Source organism: Capsicum annuum, chromosome 4, assembly GCF_002878395.1.
Source record: "Capsicum annuum cultivar UCD-10X-F1 chromosome 4, UCD10Xv1.1, whole genome shotgun sequence".
NCBI classification, from domain to species: Eukaryota; Viridiplantae; Streptophyta; class Magnoliopsida; order Solanales; family Solanaceae; genus Capsicum; species Capsicum annuum.
Window position 1 is genome coordinate 61,893,536 of NC_061114.1, and position 14,276 is coordinate 61,907,811.

Genomic DNA, 14,276 nt, shown 5'->3' on the forward strand with positions numbered 1-14,276 from the left:
TGATTTTTTCCTTAAATAATGTGATTCAGTTACATAAGATCTTCTACTTTCTAAAAGAAATTGAACCTAACGGGTTCATATCTCATATACATGTATCTAGATTGTGTATCAAAAAGAAATCTCGAACAGATTACATAATTTTTGAAAATCCATTTTGACTAGTAAATTAGCTGCCTTAAAGTGTGTTTTATGTAGATTCCTCTGAATAATATTTAACTAATATTAAATGCAATTGAGAAGTAACTAGTCACTTTTAAAGCAAAATAACATATGGACATATCTAACTAAGACATGATAAAAGTTTCATAAAATATGTGGTGCTTTCAAGATCCATGAACGATTAATAGATTTAAACTATCACAAGTTAGATGTAAGAATTTAGTGGAGTTTCAAACTCAAGTGCGGTTTACGAAGATTAAACTACTATAAGTTCAAAATCTAGGACCAATTAAACAACAACAACAACGTACCCAGTGTATCCTCACCTACTGGGGTTTGGGAGTGTAAAATATACACAGTCGATACCACCAACTCTGAAGAAGTGGAGAGGCTATTTCTGAGAGACCCCCCCCCCCACTCAAGACAAATAGATTGTAAATATAGTCATAATAAAACATAAGACATGATAAAATAATAGAAAATATGGCACCAACAAAGCAGTGTTATAAACTACCGAACCACAAGCCCTCCCCCCCAACCCTTCTATCTAGAGACTCCACCCTATGTGCAAAGTTATAAAACTACTAGAAAGGTCACCCCTAAGTACAACTACTTTTAAGCTAAGACTCACCCACACACACAAACCTTCTGCCCTAATTCGTGCTCTGTATACCTTTCTATTTAGAGTCATATCTTCAGTAAGCTGTAACTGTTTCTTGTCATTTCTAATCACCTCCCTCCATTACTTCTTTGGCCTATTCTACCATGCCTAAAACCATTCAAAGCTAATCTCTCACACCTCCAAATTGGGGCATCCATGCCCCTCTTCATCACATGCCCAAACCATCCCAACCACACTTATCATATTTTTTACTCCATCAAGGAAACTCCCAGCCTCACTTGAATAGTTTTATTTTTTACCATATCACTCTTAGTGAGTCCACACAACTACCACAACATTCTTATTTCCTCTACCTTAAACTTCTGGATATGGGATTTCTTGACTGGCCAATACTCCGCTCCATATTTCATGGTCGAACGTACCACCACTCTATAGAACTTTTCTTTAATATTGGGGAGCACTTTTTTATCACACAAAACACCTAAAGCAAGCCTCTACTTCATCTACCTCACCCCTATTCAGTGCGTGATATCCTCATCAATATCTTAATTCCCCTCAATCATAGACCCAAGATACTTACAACTATCCATCTTACAAACAACCTGAGAGTCTAACTTCACACTCACCTTTTCCCCCTAAGTCATGTCACTGAACTTCAATGCTAAGTACTCCATCATTGTTTAAATCAACACGATCATATTAGACTCTAAGGTTTGCTTCCAAACCTCTAATTTATCATTAATCCCTTCCTGGGTCTTATCAATAAAAACTACATCATTTACAAATAGAATACATCAAGGAATTTCACCTTGAATATGTTGCATCAAAACATCCATCACTAAAGTGAAAAGAAATAGACAAAGAATCAATCCCTAATACAACCCTGTTAAAATAGGAAAATGCTCTGAATCCCCTCCTACTATCCTCACTAGAGTCTTTGCTCCATCATACATGTCCTTGATTGCTCTAATATATGCCATCAGGACCCCTCTAACCTCCAAGCATCTCTAAAGAACCTTCTGAGGGACTTTATCGTATTCTTTCTCCAAGTCGATGAACACTATATATAAGTCCCTCTTTCTCTACCTATACATCTCCACTAGTATCCATAAAAGGTGAATTGCCTCTATCGTCTAGTGACCAACATAAAACCAAACTTATTCTCCAAAATAGATATGATCCTTCTCATCCTCTACTCAACAACTCTCTCCCAAATATACATATTATGACTCAATAATTCAATGTCTCTATAGGTGTTATAACTTTGAATTTTTCCTTTGGTCTTGTACTACGAAATCATCGTACTCCATCTCCAAGTCTCGAGTATCTTCCCATCCACAAAATGCCATTTAATAATTTGATCAGCTATACCAAACCTTCCCCACTCGAATACTTCTAAAACTCAACTAGGATCTCATCCGACCTTATCGCCCTACCCCTACGCATCTTATGAGTAGCCTCAAATACCTCCTCAACTTAATACATCTACAATAACCAACATCATGATACCACTCAGAGTTCAAGAGCTTCTATAACACAATGTCCTTGTCCCCCTCGTCATTCAAGAATCTATAGAACTACGACTGCCACATTATCTCAATGTGAATGTTATCCACTAGTACTTTGTCATCATCCCCCTTTATGCACTTCACTTGGTCAAGGTCATGGGCCCTTCTCTCCTTAGCCTTCGAAATCCTATACAACCTCTTCTCCCCACTTTTCTTTATAAATCTTGTATACAAGCTCTCAAAAACTGTTATCTTAGCCCTTCTCTCCTTAGCCCTTCATGTTTCCTTGTTTATCCACTTCTCCTCTTCATTATTTCTCTCCTCAATGTTAGCATAATCCACCACCTTACTCTCCACCTTTTTCTTAACTTCTCTATTCCACCACTAGTCCTCCCCCTCTACCTCAATTTTGGCTAGATTGGCCCTTCGAGACATCTAATGACTCTTTATTTATAACCTTAATTCAGCTGTCATACCAATACCACAAAATATGAATGTTCCCCATATACTCTTACACCCCGTTGCCGCCAAATTTTCACCCATATCAAGTGCACTAACTAGAGTCAAGCCATCCCACTTAATTCTGGGATAAACCTTCCCGCCCCTCAACTTTTTGCCCCTCCTCTTCTTGATCAATTTAAAATTTTCAAATTTTCATAATGTATGTGACTGCATATATATGATGGAGTTTTAAATTAATGAACATTCAAGTTATTATTAAGTCAAACTCCAAGAATGACTCATGGAATTCAAACTTAAAGAACGATTCAAAGACTTCAAAGTTTCATAATCCAAGTGTGAATTTGATTGGATTTTCAATCACCAAAAATCATCAAATCTTTATTAGTAAGAAAACTTCTACAATAACTAATTGTGTTCCAATCATTATTAGTAAAAAAATTTGGAACAATTATTGAAGTTTAACCTGATGAATTTTTAGTTCCATAAAAAGTGTCCCAAAGTTTTCTATATTTAGTAATAAGTACTGTTGTCAAAATTTTATTTCCACGCTAAGAAATGGTTAAACACTGAAGAGTTGTGAAATACCAGGTATAATTTTATTTCATTTTATGATGGCTAGTGCCAATTTTCCCCCTTGGTTTACATATCAAATAATACTCATTCATTTTATTAGATGTGAGTTAGTTTTACTAGCAAAAATATTTTAAAAATAAATAAACTTTTAATTTTTGTAAGCTATCATTTCATTCATCTTTTGCATAAAAGAAAAATCTAAGGAAGAGGAGTCACTTTCTTATGTTGTATGTTAGAATCGGTGTAATGACCTTTTCTGTAATTATAAATAAGTCTTCCATTTAAAACTTAATGCTAAAATTTACTTTGATTTGAACTGATGCATTTCATGCTAAGCTAGTTTCAGATGAAATTTGAGCAATGTTCAGTTTAAAGAAATCTAGAAACAATATGGATAAGTATGGTTTTTTTTATAGATAACTAGTTATATAAGACAATAAGAAACCCATAGACTTTTATAGAATCAAATTTGGGTAAGTAGAACTCCCGAAATAGATCTTGCATAAAAGGTATTGCTATGGGTGTCTTAGATTTAAGGTGTATTATGAAAAGGGTTATTTTTGGAGAAAACTGGTCTTTTTGTCCTGTCAACATTGCTATTGAGATGTGCATGTCATAATAAAGACATTCTCAAAAGTAGTAAAACTCCCTCTAGGAGACTAGTAAAGCAATTATGTTGCTATGGCGACATATATTGCGATTTTATTTCAACCTCCCCCCCTCTAAAAAAAATAGATTACTTTTAAGAAACATTTGGGTCTTTAGGATAGTAAATTTATTACAACAACCATCATTCTCTATCAAATTTTATAATTAAGGTAAGAAATTCATCTCTGTTAACTAGTACATCAATAATCTAGACTTAGAAATTCTAGTTTGTGTAGTTCAGAGGGCTTTAGAGTTTATTTTGTTGTTATTATTGTACAAGGAGTTAATTGACTATAAACTTAATGGGTTTTTTTAATTATTGTTATTTTACCCTTATGTGTCATTAATTCACCAAATCATCTATGGAATTAGTAGTTTTAGGTGAATTAAGGTAGAAAAAGTCTTAGATTAAGGGGGAAATGATCATGAACTTGGCCTTAGGGGTTGTTAGTTATATCCCCAACATGGTAGGTTATTTCATTAGCTATTTGTTTATATGTATTTTCTAGAGCTAGATCAAGCAAAAATGGCACGGAAGGGTAAGGCTCCGGCTAAGTGAAGTTCTGCAAGCTTGGTTCTAGTGAATTTGTGAAAGCTTTTTCAAGGTAGGTAATGGTATTGTAGTTTAATCCAATTTGTACTATAAGTTCCTGTTAACTACTTCTTTATATGGATTCTAGTATATTTTAATAACTCTTTAGGTCATTTTCTGTATTTTTCTTTTATTTTTGTTGTTAGAGCTTTTCTATTGCCGCCCCAAGCCATTTATGACATGCTGGGACTGACAGGTCAATTACTGAGTAGTTTATTTGGATTCAGAGTCAATTTCCGATTCTAAGGTCTTCACTAGTTTAAGTTGGCTGCTAGGTGAAAACTTCAATCAAACAATCTCAAATGCTAAATTTGACTATTCAAACAATTTCAGAATATCAATTTTAGGCTCTATGGACCATTGATTCAGGTCCTGAGACACTAATGCAAATTTTTAGTTATTGGTCAAAAGTTAAGAAAATGATAAGTTTGGTCTGGGACAAGTTTTAGTCAAAACAAGCTCAGATAGAAATTTTGATTGTGCCATTTAGTCTGAAACATTGAATTTGATAGTGTAGCATAGTCTGTTTACATATAGAGACTCCAGATAAATCCCCTTTCTACCTCAATTACCCAATTCACTAGGTTCTGGGCATAGATTGTTTATCCCACTCTCATGTGGTCACAGATTTTTTTGCCAAGATATTTACCTTATCCCTGCCCGGCATACCCCCAATTGTGTGGCAGAGAGCTGTTATCCATGAGCTGGTGGGCATTATTTCTTATGTTTGTACTAGGAGTATCAAAGGGTTGTGAGTCTTATCTCTCTTATATTTATGATATTTGTATGGAGAGTCCATCACTAGACTCTGTCCCTGTAATTTATGAGTTTCCTGCTATTTTCCCTATTGATTTGCCTAACATTCCTTCTGCCCATGAGATTAAGCTTGTTAATTATTTTGAGTCGGGCATACTACATATTTCTATGGAACCTTACCGTTTATCTTCTATCATTCTTCAAGAGCAAAGCTCTCAGCTTCAGGATCTTCGTGGTAAGGGTTTTATTAGATCGAGTATATCTCCTTAGAGAAATTTTTTGTTGTTTATTAAGGGAAAAGAGGGCTCCAAGCAGATGTGTATTGGTTATAGGCATCTTAATAAGGTCACGATGAAAAACCATTACCCTATGCCTCGCCTTGATGATTTTTTTATCAGATTTAGGGAGAAATCATGTTCTCTAATAGTTATTTGAAGTTCGATTATCATCAATTGAGAAATCGGGCTGAGGATATCCTGAATAAAACCTTTAGGACCCGCTATTATCATTATGAGTTCTTGGTGATGTCCTTTGGGTTGACTAACACACGAGTCGCGTTCATGGATTTGGTGAACAGAGAATTTAAACCTTATTTAGATTCCTTCATGATTATGATCATCGATGACATCCTTGTGTATTCGAGGAGTAGAGAAGAGAACACACAATATTTGAGGATTGTGCTCCAAACTTTAAGAGATCATTTGTTTTTTCCCAAATTCTCTAAGAATGACTTTTGGCTAGAGTCGATGACATTCCTTGGGAATGTAGTGTCTAAGGATGGGATTATGGCAGACCTAATAAAGATTGAGTCTATTCGTGAATGGGCCAGGCCTAGATCTTCAATTGAGGTTAGTAGTTTTATCGGATGGGCTGGTGATTATCGATAATTCATTGAGCATTTTATGTCACAACCCATTTACAAGCCATGATGGAACCTACTTTAACCTACTAGTAGGTAAGTCAAACCATATCCCAAAGCTATTTGTAACAGGCAAACTTGGTGGAAAATGCCCCAAAAAGAGTCGAATAGACAATGCAACTCATAAATAAGCAAGACAAAAGATTTAGTCTAAAAGGTAGCCGTAACATATAAAACCATCCCATAACCTAGTAGAGTTAATACAAGAGCTACTACAACACACATAAGTTCTAGAGTAGTCAATACAATACGTCTAAAAAAAAGAGTAGACATGGATAAATAGAAGAAAAAGGGGAAACTTCGACTCTAAAAGCTTACCCTATCTCTAAAATCCACTACAACACAACCGTTAAATCAGTGGAGGTAACTAGTACTTGGATCTACATCAACGGGGTAAAGAACTGTAATATGAGAATCAAAGAGTAAATAAGTATAGTATGAGTACCAAAACCATGGGTACTCCATAGGCATCATACGTAAACTGAGATAAATCATGATATAAGTACGATAAGATGTAAGATAACATAACTAAGTCAAAATAAAGGACAAACCTGGAAGTAACTCTAACTTTGCTATGCATAGTTAAATACATAAACTGAAACAAAACATAAAGATAATGTGATTATAACTATAAGATTGGCCCACGTATGCAAATAAATAGGAAAAAGTAAATACGCAGGCCCCCTTATGTGAAACACCCTAGGTGCTGGCCTTGAAAATTTATTGAGCCATGAGCTCACTGCCCTAACTATGATTCTCATTACGAGCCATAGAGTCTTTATACGGATCATAGGACCCCACTCATAAGTTATCTTGTGTGTTTTCCAAGGTACACTATTCAGACTATGACTCAAAACTTATGAGTCGTCAAGACTAATTACTGGTTGTAATGTCCTAATTATAGGGAGAACATGTATTATCCCAAGTTTCTGATGTGACTATGAGTAACATGTTACGAGTCGTAGTGACTAGTTTTGATTCGTATGGTTCAACTTATAACCAGGCCAGTGTTGGTGTACATGGAAACTATCTAGTCTATGATTGAGGGCAACGAGTTTTAGGGTGACTCTACAACTCATAAGGACACCCATAATGATTGGTGCTAATTTTTTCATTTTTTTACTAAGGGTAGTTACGATATTTCCCTCTTTCCCTAAACATAACCCACGACCCATCACAAATATTGAGACCTTATTCCCTTACATAACACAATCAAAATATATCTTTTTCTCTCTCAAATTCTCTCAAGCAAAGAAAGCTAGGAACTTCTCAAAGTTGATCATCTATGGGTTAATTCAAGGTTTCTTCTCCATAATTGGGAATTCTTTAGGCATGTGACTCTAACATCAAACTTTTTTTCCTTAAAGAATAATATTTAAATTATTATTGATGTGAAATTGAATGTGGGTTTTGATATGGTTTGAGGGTTTCAACATGGCTGGTTTTTAAATTATTTTCCCATGGATTATTATTCATTATTTATAATTTATTTATGGGTTTAAACTTGTGGGTGCATAAGTATGGCTAATAAACTAGGAGAATTGTGATTTTACCTAATTTTGTGAATGATGACAATTGAATTGGTAAAAATCTCAGCCTAATATTGTAAATTGGCTTTGAATATGAAAATTATACTTATTAAACTATCTTTGAAAGTAGTTGCATGGCATAAGAGGCCTATTGAAACATAAATGGGTTTGATTCCTAAATTAATTAAATGCATTGGAGTCATCAAATGACTAATATTTTGATGTCCTTTTTGTATGAAGGGTTAGAGTCCCAGAAGGCTAAGTAGTTGACACGAATTGATAATGAGCTTGCAAATAAGGTTGCTATGAAGAAACCGATAAGGTACCTTAATGCATGATTGGTTCACTTACATGGGAAAGTGTGATAAATGTTTTAATTATTCTTACAAAAGGCTTGTGTAGCTAGGCCATGAAGGTGGCGGTCCCAAAGGACCAACAATGGAAATTGCGTTTGCCGATGCGGGGGTCTAAATGGTTTGGGGCTTGAGTTCTCTTGCCTATGAACAAGGTGGTTTGAGTTCCCCTTATTATCTGATTGGGAGGTTTGAGTCCCCTATATTATAATACATGATCGGGTGCTTCAGTCACCTTAGTAAATGATTGGGAGGTTCATGTCCCCAATGTATATATATGAGATTATTCTCAAATTCGTGCAACTACATGTAGTAGGCCCAACAAGGGGAAAAGAGCTGGAGCCCATGTAGCTTGTAGGTACTTTTTTGTGATGGTTGATCTATACAATCTAGGTAAAAATTATAGAGATCATGTTAAGACTTGTCTTTTATCCCATCATGTTTTATAACTATACAGATATATATATATGCACACATGTATGTGAACATGTGAATTGAGTTTAACTGAATATTGAATTTTCATTACTTTATCTTTATCCCTAAGTAACATGTTATTTCTCAATCCACTAACCATCCCCAAACGTTGTCTCTCTAAGTAATGCATGCACCAAAAATACTTCTACTTTTCTACGTAGTGTTAGGTAGATCAACTCAGCTCATCGGTCGTTAGTGGTGAGCTTCAATTCTCTGGATACTTAGGCATTTCATCAGTTTCTATTCTTTGATTAGAGTTGAAAGTTTACATTATCATTAACATAGTCATTGTCATTGTCAGGGTCGGAGTCATGTCTCGACACTTTATTGATTTTGGTTTTGAATACAATGCTTTGTGGATTACTGTGGACTTGGGTGATGTTGGTTGATTATTTTTTGTCGGTTACCGGTTATTGGTTATAGACATATCTTAAATTTCTTTAATTTTATCTTATTCTATCTCGTTATATATTTGGATTTCATCCGTTGTTAAGGGTATTATATTCTACATTACTAGGTGTAATGGGTGGTCTTTGGTCTTTATTGGACTTGAGATACCCGTCATAGCCAAGCCATGGTTTGCTTATGACCAAGTTGGTATCAGAGCCCAGGTTTGGTGTCACTGGGTGTCCACAAATTCATGTCAAATAGATTCTTTTTATGGGTATGTAGCATGCAACACTCATAAGGGAGAGGCTATGAGACATTTAGGAATATTTTTGTTTCTTGTTGTTTTATTTTTGGGCTATAGAGTCTAAGGTCTTAAATCTCCTCTAATTCTCATTTTTTTGCATCTCAGATCATGCCTCCCAAAATATTTGATGTTTGTGGAAACTTTTCTGTACTATTAGAGGACAATATGGACAAAGCTCGTCCAACTTAAGAAGTTTAGACCCAGTCTAGGGTCACTACTTCTGACTATCCTTATGGAGTCCTGTTGGTTCCTACCGGTCCTTCTCAAGCTTTTCAATCAATGATGTTCATGCCTCACCGCCACAAGGAGATATTTCTAATGCTGAGATATGTCATTCTATTTATCTATTGACCCATATAGTAGTCTCTATGTAATGCCAATCTGGTCTTTTTAGTGGGAGAAGGAATTAGGCTAGGATGGGGAAGAGACAAAGCAAGAAGTTCAAATATTTAGAGAAAGGTCTAGGTCATCATAATAGAGGTAAACATAGGAGAAAGTTAGTCAAAAAAGAGAGTTAGGGAAATTTGGGTCCATACCCATCAGCTAGATTCTCTTTTCCTAAGTCATTTGACGATTGTCATTTTGAATATGGTGGTGGTCCTAGGGTATAGGGTTCCTATATCAATCTAGTGGAGCCTAGTTAACCTTACCCTATCCTCCTCTCTCATTTTGAGATCAGTTGTATCATGGGTTCTGTCATGAGGGGAAGAATCAATGCTTTAGTTGCGGTTACCTCGGTCATATGTGGCAACATTATCCTTCTGATATTGTTTCCATTGGATATAATAAGATTCAAATTGTTAGTGTATTTAATTTTTATGTCAATAGGTGCTACTTATGGTACATCAAAACTGTTTCAACGCTCTTGCCACTCATCAGGATTATGAGGCATCTCCCGATGTTGTTATTGGTCTGCTAAAAATTTTATCTTGTTATGTATTTTGTCTACTTGATCATAGGTCTACCCTCTCTTATATAGCTATTTATTTTGGTTTTTGTCCTGAGTGTATTTCAGATCCCCTTTTTGTGTCCACCCCGGCGGGTGACTCCATTGTGGCCAGAAGGGTCTAAGAGGTTGTGTGAGGTTGGTCTATTATAGGGAGACCTTGGTGGATCTGATAGAGTTAGACATGTCAAACTTTAATATGGTTTTGGGGATGTACTGGTTACCCTCGTTCTATGTCTCTTTAGATTTATGGAACACGAAGGTCATTTTTAAGTTTCCTAATGAGCCAATTATAGAATGGGAAGAGAGTTCTCTAGTACCTGAGGTAAGGTTCTTTTCTTATCTTATAGCCTATAAATGGTTTTCCAAAGGGTGCTCTGTTTATACCCTTGAATTCAAGTTAAGTATTCTAGTTTTGAAGGACCTTCTTAGCAGTCATAGTCTTCCTGGCATTCCTCCTAATAGGAAAATTTATTTTGGGACTGATTTTCTCCTAGACACATCCTATATCGATTACTCCTTATAGAATAGCTTCAGTCGTATTTAAAGAATTTAAGGAGTAGGTAAAGGATCTACTTAATAAGTGTTTTATTCTCTCTAGTGATTCTCCATGGGATGCTCTTGTTCTCTTAGTGTGTAGGAAAGATGTATCCCTCTGAATATTCATAGATTATCAATAGCTGAATAAGGAATTTAGGGTAACCTCTTTAGTGGTTCGTGATAGTTGTTAGACACCAAGTTTTAACTTTAGATAGTAATTGTGGTGAGAACAAAATATTAGCTTAAGAATAGCAATGTGAGATATGCAGGATTAAATTTGTTAGCTCACTGGGATGTGCGGAAGAGATTAGGATAATAACTTAGGAAATATTAGAGTGGGAAATTGTAATATATAGGCCGATGGTCTAGGGTTAAATTAATGAATTTAGTCGGGGTGGGGGAAGTAGGGGAACAGCTAAGTCATTATATGAATTGGGGCATATAGTTTTCAAGAATATTTTTTACCCCAAGTAGCATCTGCATCAAAGAGTTTTTAAAAATATGAGTGCCAAGCGTCCCTTGTACATGTCCATGGTGATACCCCTTAGAGTGATGTGTTCTAGTTATAGGTTTAGTAAGATGGATAGTGAGGACAGATCTTAAATTTTCTCCTACAGATGCATTTCTGGGGAGAGTTAGGGTAAATCTAATCCTAATCTAATGATTGCCCCTTATTTCGATTAAGATGGAACTCTACCAATGTCGTATGTATTCTAATAATTCCTATGACTAAGGCTAGCATTATTTATGTCGTGTAAGTCTATGCTCCAACCCCTGAACCAAAAGCAATAATGGTTCTCAAGAATCCAATCTTCCAAGTGTTCCATCTCTATGTTATAATGCTCATCATTCATGAATTCATGTCTCACGTTATGCTTAGTTTCAAGAAAAAATGGTTTCAAGAGGAAATCCTCACCCTTTTCCCTTAATATAAATCCCAGCTTTATGTTATATTACCTACGATATATACAGTCGTGTTTCACACGCTGCCCAGTCCTAAGGACTTGTGCTGTGGTTTGTTTATATTGGAACGACCCTTTATTTATAATCTAGGTGGTTGTTATGGAGTACTTTGTGCCTATTATGTTATGTCTCATTCCGCGGGTGTCACTTTGAGATAGGAATCGTAATTGAGAAGAAACCCTCCTATTTTTGTTGCTTATAGTTTAGTTCCATAGTGACTCTCCTTTTTGGTAGTATGGTAGTGGCCATGGAAGTGTAGTAATGCTATAGAAATAGAGGATGGATGTACTCTGATGTGAAAAATCTTGGGGGGTTTGTACTTAGGCTAAGGCTATATATGAAGGTGTTAGAGTAAGATGAACTCTTATTATGTAAGGTAGTTAAGAAGGGGAGATGTGGAGAAACATTTAGAATAGTAATTAAATTAGGAAACCCATGAAGGGTGTGTAGAAAAGATGGGTGTAAATGATATGATTAAAGGGTATACAAACCGTGGTGTTATGTGATTAGTACTCCTTTATTTAAGATTTGAGGTTGCTTGATTGTAGTAATGAGCTGGAGTTAAATTATTTGAAGGGTGTAAAGTATAGGGTCTAATGGCTTACACTTGCATCTTTAACTCTAAGTTAGGCTTTGACATGGGAGAAATATACATTATATGCAAGTTTTGTAGTTAGGTCTTTTACGAGGGAATTAGGAGATCGAAATAGTGGAATGTTGTCTTCATAGATAAAGAATAGCAAAGAAGCGTGGATATTCATGTGGATTACTTGATGCTTTATTTGGGAAGAAGGAAACTTCTCAGGAGTCAAGAAAGTGCAAGAAGTCCAAATATATGTTCTTGTTACCTGCTTTGGATAATCAGCGTAGGGAATGTGTTTTCCCTAACATCTTTGTTTTCTGACTTTGTTAAAGAAAATTATAATTCTTTGATGTCTTTGTTTTCTGACTTGGTTAAAAGAAGGCGTGGTTGTTAGTTGTGTTAAATCGTGCTTATGAATTCTTTGACCCATCATTCGAGGATGAGTCATCTAAGTGGGGAGACTGAAACACCCCAGGTGTTGGCCTTGAAAATTTATTGGGCCTTGAGCTTACTGCTCTGACTACAATTCTCTTTACGTGTTGTATCATCTCTATACAGGTCGTACGACCTACTTGTAAGTTGTCCATTATGTTTGCTAAGGTAAAGTTTTCAGACTACGACTCAACCCCTATAGGTTGTCAAGTCTCTTTATGGGTCTTAATGTCCCAGACATAGGAAGACCAGTGTATTATCCCAAGTTTCTAATATGACTATGATTAGCATTTTATGAGTCCTAGCGACTGGTTATGAGTCGTATGGTCCAACTCATAACCAGGACAATGTTGGGGGCCATAGACATTGTCCAGTCTACGATTAAGGGAAATGAGTCGTAGGGTAACCCTACGAGTCATAAGGTTACCCATAACAACTGGTGGTAATTTTTCCATCCTTTTACTAACGGTAGTATGGATGTTTCCCTCTTGACCTAAACATAACTCACAACCTATAAACACTATTAAGACCTTATTCTCATACATAACACAATCAAAACGTATCCACTTCTCTCTCAAATTCTCTCAAGCAAAGCAAGTTAGGGTTTTCTTAAGGTTGAGAATCTTGAGATCAAATCAAGGTTTGTTCTCCATAATTAGGAATCCTTCAAGCATGTGACCCTACCCTTAAACTTGTTTTTCTTAAAGCAGGATATTTAAATGATAATTGATGTGAAATTGAAATCGGTTTTGACATGGGTTGAGTGTTTCAACATGGTTAGTTTTTAAACTATTTTCCAATGGATTATTATACATTGTTTATACTTTATTAATGGTTTTGAACTTGTGGGGTGCATGAGTATGGATAATAAACTAGGAGATTGTGATTTCCCTTAATTTTGTGAATAATGCGTTTGAATTGGTAAAAACCTCAACCCAATATTGTGAAGTTGGTTTTGAATGTGTAAAGTATGAATATTAAACGATCTTTGAAACTAGTTGCATGGCATAATAGGCCTATTGAAACATAAATGGATTTGAGTCTCAAAATGATTAAATGGGTTTAAGTCCCCAAATAATTAATTATTCTGAAGTCCTTTTTTGCTAAGGGATTAGTGTCCCAGCAGGCTAAGTAGTTGGCATGGCATGATAATGAACGTGCAAGTAAGGTTTGTATGACTATACCAATGAGATGTCTTAAAAAATAATCGGTTCACTTACTTGGAAATGTGTGCTAAATGTTTAAATTGGGCTTAAAAGAGGATTGAGTAGCTGGGCCATAAAGGCCGTAGTCCCAAGGGACCAACATTAGAAATTACATTTGCTCTCTCAGGGATCGAAATTGCTTGGGGCTCGAGTTCCCTTTCCTATCACTAGGGTAGTTTGAGTCCCCCTTATTATATGATTGGGAGGTTCGAGCCCCCTATATTATAATACATGATCGGGTGCTTCAGTCTCCTTAGTATATGATCATGAGGTTCGAGTACCCCATGCATATAAGTGAGATTATTCCTAGGTTCGTAT